At 40.3% G+C, this 12047-nt stretch overlaps 1 long non-coding RNA gene across 1 annotated transcript; it reads right to left on the bottom strand.

Moving 5' to 3' along the window:
* Nucleotides 1-1769: 1769 nt before the first annotated feature.
* Nucleotides 1770-6136, bottom strand: LOC131523373 (uncharacterized). The gene is made up of 7 exons (XR_009266759.1): nt 6014-6136; nt 5641-5924; nt 3427-4462; nt 3270-3352; nt 2982-3050; nt 2709-2789; nt 1770-2614 (listed from the first exon to the last, which is right to left on the bottom strand). It is a non-coding gene; the product is annotated as an uncharacterized LOC131523373 (long non-coding RNA).
* Between the last annotated feature and the right edge of the window lie 5911 nt (nt 6137-12047).

Below are 12047 nucleotides of genomic sequence, written 5' to 3'. Positions count from 1 at the left end.
CACGCACATCCGCATATGAAATCACTTGCATATAAGTATATACACAACAACAGCATGCGTCTTTTTATCAGAACTGTATACGTTTGTGAATTTTATTTTGTATGTTTGCGCGAGTGTTTTATGGATGTGTGCGCGCATCGAGTTTATATGTATATGCGTGTGTTATTGTAGGTGTATATGCATGGATCGAGTATAAGCGGTGTCTATAGGTGTATGTGTCAAGTTTATATGTATATGCAAATGTAACTTACTATGTAAGTTATTCACAAGTTTATGCATTCATTACTAACATGAGATGTACTGGTATGGATTTCATATTAGTGTGCACGTGTATTTCATATTGTCACGAATCTGGTCTGTAACTTCCATTCACTCACCACCAGAGGTCACTCACTCACCACAGTATTCATTGCACTGATCACATTACTGTTGCACTTCACCATCTACTCAATTTCCCATCATTCATTGCACTGATTGCACACACAGCTGAAGGCACTGATCACACAGCTCTCACTAATCACACACTCTATTTAAACCCTGGACTTTGTTTCCCTCACTGCCGGGTATTGTATGCGTTTACCGCTCCCCTAGCCGTAGCAACACTACAGAGCCCCTGATAGTTTTCCCCTGCCTGGACTATTGCTTCGCTTTCAGATACCTCTCTCGTCAAGCCCCTTCGGATACTGTTCGCTGTCGACCGACCTTTGCTTGCCCTAGGATTACTCTTTGTCTTGTCCCTGCCATACCTGTTTGCCATTGCTCGACCCTGCCTGTATTTATGACCATGCCTGTAAATAAAAGCTTGCACTTGGATCCGCACGTCTCACGTCTCGTCAGCCCCGTTACACACACACACACACACACACATATATATATATATCCAATAGTATACATGTATATGTGAGTAATTTATAGGTGTCTATGCACGTGTTTTATGTATGTATCCATAAGTGAAGTTTGATTTAAATCCTACGTGGCGCTTATCGGACCTAAAACCCCACATGTAATAACCTAGAACATTATCTAACACTTGACGGCTGCTCTGTCAATTCTTCTTCATCAGTCAGGAACCTAGGTGTGCTGTTCGATAGCAATCTGTCATTTGAAAGCCATGTTTCTAGCATCTGTAAAACTGCATTTTTTCATCTCAAAAGCATATCTAAATTGCGACCAATGCTCTCAACGTCAAATGCAGAAATGTTAATTCATGCTTATGACCTCAAGGTTAGACTATTGTAATGCTTTATTGGGTGGTTGTTCTGCACGCTTGATCAACAAACTACAGTTAGTCCAAAATGCAGCAGCTAGAGTCCTTACTAGAACCAGAAAATATGACCATATTAGCCCGGTTCTGTCAACACTGCACTGGCTCCCTATCAAGCATCGGATAGATTTTAAAATCTTGTTAATTACTTATAAAGCCCTGAATGGTTTAGCTCCTCAGTACTTGAGCGAGCTCTTATCGCATTATAGTCCTCCACGTCCGCTGCGTTCACAAAACTCCGGCCGTTTGATAATACCTAGAATATCAAAATCGACTGCGGGCGGCAGATCCTATTCCTATTTAGCACCCAAACTCTGGAACAGTCTACCTAACACTGTTCGGGAGGCAGACACACTCTGTCAGTTTAAATCTAGATTAAAGACCCATCTCTTTAACCTGGCTAACACATAATACATTAATACGCTTGTATTATTCAAATCCGTTAAAGGATTGTTAGGCTGCATTAATTAGATCAACCGAACCGGGAACACTCCCATAACACACGATGTACTCGTTACATCGTAAGTTGAATGGCATCTACGCTAATATTTGTCTGTTTCTTTCCTAGTCTGTTTCTCAGTCCGTATCCGATCAGATGGTGGATCAGCACCAAGAGATGATGTCTACAGCCCTGATCGTCAGCGGAGACCAGCACACCCAGATGACCCCCAGAGATATATCCCCAGATATATCAACCAAAAATAACAAAATAACTCAAATATAATAAAATACCTAACTACATAATACTACTATTGTTAGAAATTGCAACAAAATTAAAATAGAAATATAAACTTTTGAACTGCGGGTTTCGTCTGGTCAGAGGAGAACTGGCCCCCCGACTGAGCCTGGTTTCTCCCAAGGTTTTTTTCTCCATTCTGTCACAGAGGGAGTTTTGGTTCCTTGCCGCTGTCGCCTCTGGCTTGCTCAGTTGGGGACACTTAATTTCTAGCGATTATCGCCGATTTGATTGCACAGATACTATTTAAACTAAACTGAGCTAGACAATGACATCTCTGAATTCAATAATGAAATGCCTTTAACTGAAAATTGAGTGTTTAATCTTATCATTATACATTACTGACACTCTATCCTCCAATTTGATACTGTTAAGTGCTTTGACACAATCTGTATTGTAAAAGCGCTATATAAATAAAGGTGACTTGACTTTCTACACTAACACGGTGTCTGTTGTAGGATGACACGCACCTTGATTCAGGATAAATTGCTCACACTTTTTAGTTTTTAGAACATATGACAGACGTATGTCTTCAGCCAGCTTCAACTCTTTCATTCTGACTTCTATTTTCTGCTCTTGAACTGTTAGTTTGAAACTGTATGTTTTGCATTCTCCTGAAACCAGAGAAAACACTTTACATTTGATGATACTTCTTAAACAGCTTTGAACTCAATAATGGATTATAAATAAAATATAAGCAAGTTTAACCTTGAGAAGAGATGTTTAGTTTAACATTCTTTATGTGAAAATTATTTATGTCATTAGGGAAGTTACATATTAGTGCTGTGTCTGTAAGAAAAACAGAAATGAATGCGTTAATCAGTCATCACGTTCAGATAATAAGTGCCTTTTTTATATAATAAATATGCAGTATTCACACAATTTCCACTCTGACATTGCTATTACAAAGAAATTACAACTTTTAAAAAAATATTTGTTTTCTTTACAGTGGTCATGTTAGCCGATCTATTTCACATATACCTGGAATTGCTGGGTTCAAGAAACATTGATTGGTCGAACTGATGCTGATTTTCAGTTTTTTTGAGCAGGCTGCACAAACAGAACATTATTAGACTATTAGATAATGATGTATAACATGATGCAACACTTTATATTACTTATCAAAATTTATATGCCAACATTTACAGTAATTTTTTTTATTTTTTTATTTTAGCTTACATTTTCATTTTTCTAATGTTTACCTAACAGCATATTCTATAGCATGTGTTTCTCTTTAAGTTAATAAATGCATTTTTTAAAGCAGCATACTTATCTGGCACATAGACCAACAGATGATCATCAGCCACAGCAAATTCTGCTTTTGTCGAGACATAATTCCCAGAGACAGCGGCCTGTTAGAGACACAAGTATTTAATTTAGTTTTCTTCAGACAGAGCTAATAAATCTTTGGTAATTTTCTTATTACATTCTTTAGATAAAGTCCACAGTCCAAGAGTTGAGAGAGTTTGATGCGTCCACAAATGAAGCCATTTGATTATGAGCCGCTGGACACTGACATACAGTTCATTTGAAAACATGCAAATCATGTTTATTTGGGCTTTAAATGAGAATTTCAGTATCTGGTTACAGTCAGAACCAGTTTATCAAGCCACCTTTGTTCACAGGTAACTATATAAATATAGAAAACAAATGTTAAATAGCAGAATGAATTTTAAGATGCTAATGAAAAAGTAGCTTTCATTAGTGGATATCTGTCATGGTTTAGATACAGAAAATGTGGTGTTTTTACACTTTACACTTTGTGCACCTTTCTGTACAGTAAGTGACATTTGCGTTAATATTTTGTGACCTAATGAATGACTTCACATATTTATAAGTGTGACTAAAATGAATAAAATGATTTTGGAGTCAGTTCATCATGATTAATAAAATTACATTTTATTATCTCCATTAGAATCACATGAGAAATACTTTGAAATAGTATATTTCCAGTAACCAAATATGTTTCTCATCTGTGCGTGTGGGTTTTAGTGAGCTGCTTTATGAAATGGCCATGCAAATGTGTGAATCCACAGGTGTGCGGACATTACTGTCATCCTGAAGATGTAAATAAGGTTCAGTGTTATTTGAGTCGCTCTGACACGCACATGATCACACATGTATGATTATAATGCTCAACAAATCGAACAACAATAATGTCAGATCATATCAGAGATTTGAAAGCACAATTCAATTCTTCTACAAGTTTTAACAATCAGCAGATATTTGTCATTTGTTTTGAGTGATTTCAGTAAAATCGACCCTTTTAGAGTCATAACATAATTTAGAGAAAGAAAGTCTGAGACAAAGCAAGCCTTAATTATGCTAGTTATAAATATTTTCCACAGCAGTAATGCTGGATTGAGAGATGGTTGTGTTGGAGTCGGTGCTTTCTGGATCATCAGAGAAATGACCCGCGACGTCATTGTGAATGTGGTAGTAATACAGGAAGAGGAAAAATCCTGAAAAAAAGATCAGAAAAACTGATATAATTAGTCATGTGCATAATTTGTAAACTGTAAAAAATAGACTTTTGGTCAAATTAATCATATTAGTACCAGTATAATCCCTTACACTGTAATAAAAAAAAAAAAAAAAATTCCAAAAACATTAAATAACAATTTCAATAAATACACTTTAAAAATAATAAAATGTAATATGTAATTTAAAAAAAAAATAATAATTTGTGAATTAATTCAAACAATTTGATGAAATCTGTAGAAACAATGTTAGCGTTCTGCTAAACAAATGCACTGATGCATTGCCCCCTCCTAAAAATATCATTAAATAATGATATATACTTACAATAATTGTGTAAGTAGTAAAACAATACAAATGCAAATGGGACAAAAAATGTGTTTTAAGTTTAGAAACGTTTTGAGTCCCCTTCCTTGCCTCACAGTGCTTTGGTCCACTGCCTGTTTTCCCCCTTTACCTCACCTACACACACACACAAGTCCGGTGGAGAGAACAAAGTTCTCCAGAAACTCCAGTAAGAAGGCTGTCAAGGCTATTTTATGTACTTTAAACATCGAACAAAGTGATTCTATTCTCTTTAATACAGATAAATTAATCATTAATAAACGAGTCCGCTATGTTGCTTGTTTGGTAGCTTGTTTAATACCGTAGCTTGGACAGTAATTCACCCACTGCAACTAACACAGCGTTAAGCCTATGTTTGATATTAGGCTATATTGTAGATCTGATGTGTTGGATTTTGCTCAATATGATGTAAAGTGGCAGATCAGTGGGCTTGCTGCAGTTCAACATCTAAGTATGAGACATCCTCAGTCCCAGACAAAACCTAAAATACTATGTGGAGGATGCAAGATAATTTAATAATTATAATGCAACTACGTGGTGAACCTATGAAACTAAGTCATATTTAAACAACTATCGCTTTGTGTTTTTGGCCAGATAAAATGACAGAGAAAAGAAAAACGGACATAAGATCATTGTTCAATGCACCAAAATGCCAAGTTAAGTTACAAAAAGTCCCCATAATAAGGCAATTTGGCCTTAATTAAGGCAAAACATCCTTGTGTCCCCTTCAAAAATTGCTCGAGAAATTTTATGTTTCTTATCCCCCCCAACTGTTAGATGAAATTTACGACCATGGATGCATGTGATTGTTTCTCACCCTGAAACGAGTTCAACACAGTGAATATGTAATATGAGGGAATGCGCATCGGTCCATAACTGAAGAACGCCACAGACCACGTCAGACCGAAGAGCACGAACAAACTCAACACCATCATCAGCTGCTTTCTGAACGTCTTTCTCTTGCCGTCAGTTGCTTTTATGTTTCTGGTCTGGACAATCCTAGTTACGATCATGATGAAGATTCCTGTCGTGAAGATGAAAACTGAAGCGTAGTAGCCGATGTTCACTATGTAGTGAATGTAAAAATTTGTAATCCAACACCTGTAATTCAAAAAGAAATTGAGTATAATTGAGCAGACTATTGCTAGACATTCATAAATGTACACATTTGTGACATCAGAACAACTTACATTCGTGTGATTTTTCCAGACGTTGCGTTCAGGGTCACTGCTTCATATCCTCCTACAGAAACAATAACTACGACTATCGGAGCTGGACACGCTGAAAACACACAGAGACAAGGGTTATTATGGTGAAAAACTAAGTTTAAAAAACAAACAAACAAACAAACAAACCTAAAACCATTAAAAAATGCTTTGTCACTGAAAAAATGCTTGCTTTATTTCAGCTAGTTGCCAAAGCAAAATTTTACCCATTTTCCTTTAGTTTAAATTCAATACACTAAAATAACTAAAATATTAAAACAATAATTTATACATTTATAAATTTATACAAATAATAGTAGTAGTAATAATAATAATAAAAATTATGCATTTAAAAATACAAAAGCTTACAAAAAAACTAAAACTTAAAAATAAAATGGATTGAAAATGTTAATAAAAACTAATAGTATCTAAGTGATACTAAAATAAGTGTTCAGATGCTCTTAAAGGAACAGCTTGGGGAGTTCACGTGACTCTGGTGGCGGAGTATAGCAGCACAATGCTCGGTCTCTTGCAGCTCCTTGTTGTTTTTAGCACTTTAACTAAGACGTATAATGGCTCAATGGTATAAAATCTTTTGGTAAAGGCTAGTTCACACTACAGGATTTTAAGCCCGATTTAAGCCCGATTGGCAAGTTAATGAGCTCGTCGACAGGTCAAGCTGTAATCGGGGGAAAATCAGCAGGTGATTGGCGCTCCGCAATCTTTGCGTTGCCGACACCTCGCAGACGCCAAACAAATATCTAGCATGCCAAATATCTGGACCGGTCGTGACGAGCTACAGCCAATGAAAGAGCAAGGCATACCTTTTGCAAAACCCGCCCACCCTTAGTTACTTTTGCCATGACCGACAAACAATGCAGCTCTCACACTACACACGTGTTCTCACACAGTGAAAAATACATCGCAGAGCAAAGAGAAAACTGACAACACACCGACAGAGAAGGTTCCTTCTGATATGAAACAAGATCTCAGGACTCTCAGCTTTTAAATTGAGTTATTTTAAAAGAAATTCAAACAATAAATACCGCTTTGTGGCTCTTCAATGTGTCGTGACAGATCACTGTATTGCCTCAGTTCAAACACGTGAACCAATAGTCTTTTCATATTTACTTAATGCATGAAATGAACATGAATAAACATCAGAAAGTGTTTTATTTCAACCGCGAAACACGCCATTTTTCAAGTTTAAGTCCACCGAAGTTATCTGCTCTTCTGTCTGATTTGTGGTTAAAGGCTATAAGGGATACAGCTGTGGCTACTGGGCATGCGCATTTACATATTTTCCGAGCCAACAGTATAACGTGAAACCTATAAAAATGATTTTAAAAAGCACATGGCGTCGTAGTTTCATCACTTTAGAGTGTCGCAGTGACTGTCTTTTTGCAGTGGGATGAGTGGGAAGATGACATGAAGCGTCGCGGTTAACCTTGAAAACAGATGAGCGCACGTGCATATAAAGCTCCCATTCGGGGCGAAGTTCACAGGATTTTGTCCACAGAATGATAAGAGCACACGTTTAAACATATCATTTTATTATTTCACACTCAGTATTTAACAAGCCATGCATACAGCACCAGACACGATAGATTTTCTGGTATGCAAAACAAGTACTTTAAAGGAATACCTTAGCTTATTAGCGTTACTGTGGCAGCCAACAACAGCACAGCTTAACCCTTCGCACATATTTATATTTAGTTATATTGAAAAACTTTCACTTTTTTACTCCGTTTTAACATGTATTTCTATGAAGACTGGCCGACGATCTGCCGACGTGTAAAGTCGTGTAGTGTGAACTTGGCTTAAGAATATGCCTAGCACTCAGAAGAAGCTAACCCTCTTGAAGAAATCTTCTAAATCGTCAGAGATTACATCGCCTCAGATCGGTCAAGCAAATATGGCGGATCAGGACTCACCTCTGCTGAGCCGGGCTGAGATCGACAGTTTGGTGAAAAGAATATCAACTGAGGTGCTTATGGTGTTGAAACTTCCTTCGACAAAAAGATCGACCCGGTCATACAGAAGCTCAATGAAACTAGGGCTACTAGACACGCAAATCACTGAGATGGAAGGCCGGATCTCAGATGCCATGGCTTCCTACGGTACAATGATTACTGAAGTGGAGAATAAACTGGAGGCTGCCTTGGAGAAAATCGACAACCTTGAGAATAGAAGCCGATGCTGTAATGTATGTATTATTGGCCTCCTGGAGGGTAGTGAGAGTAATAACCCAACCACCTTTTTTAAATCTTAGCTGCCAGAGCTTCTGGAAGTCAGCTTCAAAGGTGGAACTGTTAAAATAGATTGCTGTCATGGCACCCTCACTCACTGCCCCATGCTGTTATTGTGAAATTCCATAATTTTCAGGACAAAAAGTTCGCTCTGACTCACAACAGAGCCCCTATACTGTTTGAGGATTTTTCAACAGCGGTGATGAGGAAAAGGCAAGAGTTTCACCAAGTGAAACAGCAGCTCAAAAAGTAAGGAATTGCCTTAACTATGTTGTATCCAACCATTCTCAGGATTTATGGAGCTTATAATATGACAAAACTATTTTAATTTGGATTGTGTCAATTTGAATTTTTGACAAGTGTCATTAACAAAACTGAATATTATGTGGCATTTAGCATAGTTCTGAATTAGATTTTATTGAACTTGAATATTGAACATTTGAAATTTAACACAATTAGATTTTTTTTATTGCATAGTTTTATAGACATGTATTATACATGAAAGTAGGTATAAATGTTTAAGAATCACTTAGGCTACCCATGATGGCGCAAGATGGCGGCGCGAGTACATCGCGAGGCTCTGGGTCTCTCCAGATTTTGCAATTTCGCGGTATTTTTCTTACTCATCTCGGGCCTGTTCGTGCAGAACAGTTGTGCCTTTACATCGTACACCCGTTGTGAGCTTTTGGATATCGGTTTGCGAATTTCCGACACTTTTATGGACAATCTTCTACTCCTTCCTGAGATCGCTAGGACACCCGAGGCTATGCACCCTACCCGGCCGGGCGGAAGTGCTCGCAGGCGGCGTCGAGATCGTAAACAAAGGCGGGGAAGCGCGGAGGACTAAAAGCTAAGCTAAGGCTAACACCACACCGGCTCTCTTTACCCAGCATTTTCCTTGCCAATGTACGGTCGCTAGTGAACAAAATGGAGGAGATTCGACTCAGCATCACACACAGCAAGAAACTTTTGAACTGTAACGCCCTAATCTTCACGGAAACCTGGTTAAACAGCGGAATACCGGACACCGCTATTGAGCTAGCGGACGCCACACACCGGGCGGATAGAACATTAGATGGCTCCGGTAAGACCAGAGGTGGTGGATTGTGCATTTACATTAACAAAGCTTGGTGCACAAACTCTGCTATTGTTGGGAGTCATTGTTCAGCTAACCTTGAGTTTCTCATGGTTAAATGTAGACCGTTTTATCTACCGCGGGAGTTCACTTCCACCATTATAACTGCAGCCTATATTCCCCCGGATGCTGATGCCAAGCTTGCTATGAAAGAACTTCACGCAGCCATCAGTAAACAACAGACTGATCACCCGGAAGCGGCTTTTATTGTTGCAGGTGACTTTAATCACTCAAACTTAAAGTCAGTGCTACCCAAGTTTCACCAGCATGTTTCCTGTCACACCAGAGGAAACAAAACCTTAGACCATGTTTACACAAACATGGCTGGAGCTTACGTTGCGACACCCCTCCCCCACCTGGGACAGTCAGATCACCTTTCTTTGTTCCTCACCCCCAAATATGCACCCCTCATCAACCGTGTGAAGCCATCAGTGAAGACCATCAAGGTGTGGCCTGCGGGGGCAGATTCCACACTCCAGGAAAGGTTTCTACACACAGACTGGAGTATGTTTGCTTCTCAAGCCACCAGTGGCGCTCACACAGACATTGACTCTTACACCTCCTCTGTATTGGATCATATCAATATCACCATTGACAGTGTTACAACCCAGAAACAGATCACCACATATCCAAATCAGAAGCCTTGATGAACAAGGAAGTGCGACTCCTGTTGAAGTCACGCAACACTGCCTTCAGATCAGGAGATGCACAAGCCTACAGCACATCCAGAGCAAACCTGAAGAGGGGCATCAAAAAGGCCAAGCACTGCTACAAGCTAAAGATAGAGGGACACTTTTCCAACTCTGACCCTCGACGCATGTGGCAGGGCATTCAGGCCATCAGTGACTACAAACCCACCCACTCCACCCCCGCAGCCACTGATGTCAACTTCCTGAACGAGCTAAATTACTTTTATGCTCGCTTTGAAAGAGACAACAGAGAAACTGCCACCAAGCTCAATCCCTCAGCTGACCACCCACCAATCATACTCTCCTCCACAGATGTCTGCAAGGCACTGAGCCGGATCAGCGCACAAGGCTGCTGGACCAGACAACATCCCTGGTCGTGTTCTCAGGGCATGTGCGGAGCAGCTCGCTGGGGTTTTACAGACATTTTCAACCTGTCTCTTGCCCAAGCAGCCGTACCAACATGCTTTAAATGCACTTCCATTGTGCCAGTGCCAAAACACTCTAGTCCGAGGTGCCCTAATGACTACCGCCCTGTAGCACTCACACCCATCGTCATGAAGTGCTTTGAGCGGCTGGTCCTGGAACACCTAAAAGACTCTCTACCATCCACATTGGACTCACACCAGTTTGCCTACCGTAGCAATAGGAGCACAGAGGACGCAGTTTCCATGGCACTGCACTCTGTGCTCACTCACCTGGACAATAAGAACACTTATGCACGTATGCTGTTTGTTGACTTCAGCTCAGCATTCAACACTGTCATCCCAACCAAGTTAATAGCCAAACTTGGAGACCTGGGCATCAATACCTCAATGTGTAACTGGATTTTGGACTTCCTGACCAACAGACCCCAGAATGTTCGATCAGGATTCACCTGCTCCACATCCATCACACTTAACACTGGTGTACCACAGGGCTGTGTGCTAAGCCCGTTTCTCTACTCCCTCTTCACCTCCGACTGCAAGCCTGTGTATGGATCTAATTCCATCGTCAAGTATGCAGACGACACCACGGTGATTGGCCTCATCAGTAACAACGATGAGACTGCCTATAGGGAGGAGATCCAGCACCTGGCCACATGGTGCACTGAAAATAACCTGCTCCTCAACACCACCAAAACGAAGGAGCTCATCGTGGACTTCAGGAAGGAGTCAAGAGGCACACGACACCATCCACATCAATGGAATGGCTGTTGAGCGTGTCTCCAGTTTCAAGTTCCTGGGGATCCACATCTCGGCGGACATGTTGTGGAAAACCAACACCTCCAGCCTGGTCAAGAAGGCTCACCAGCGCCTCTTCTTTCTGAGGACACTGAGGAAGAATCAGCTCTCCTCTGCTATCCTGGTGAACTTCTATCGCTCGCAATAGAAAGCATCCTGACCAACTGTGTCACAGTATGGTATGGGAGCTGCTCTGTTGCGGAGCGCAAGGCACTGCAACGGGTGGTGAAAACTGCCCAGCGCATCACAGGGACTCCACTACCTGCCATCGAACACATCCAGAGGAAACGCTGTCTGCATCGAGCTCGCAGCATCCTTAAGGACTCCTCTCACCCAGCCCACAGACTGTTTTCTCTCCTGCCCTCCGGCAGGCGTTTCAGGTGCCTCCGGACCAGGACCAGCAGACTAAAGAACAGTTTCTTCCCCAGAGCTGTCTCTTTACTGAACTCTACCCCGTTGATCCACTTCCTCATATATTATTAACTCTTCTCTCCTACCTCACATCTGCCTTATTTGCACTACTGAATGTAAATTTTATTACAGTAACAACTGTTTACTTTTGTATCTTGCACTACCATACCTAAATTGGACTATGCTCATTTGCACTGCCGACTGTTGTTACATTATCAATGCTTACATTAATATTTTGCACCGTATGTCTAATTGTAATACGCAATCACTTCCACTGCACTTTTACACCTTGTTTATAGTAACAGTCATCTGTAT

The sequence above is a fragment of the Onychostoma macrolepis genome, chromosome 17 (assembly GCF_012432095.1).
Source record: "Onychostoma macrolepis isolate SWU-2019 chromosome 17, ASM1243209v1, whole genome shotgun sequence".
NCBI classification, from domain to species: domain Eukaryota; kingdom Metazoa; phylum Chordata; class Actinopteri; order Cypriniformes; family Cyprinidae; genus Onychostoma; species Onychostoma macrolepis.
Note: the sequence above shows the minus strand (reverse complement) of the source record. Positions and strands in the feature narration are given on the sequence as shown.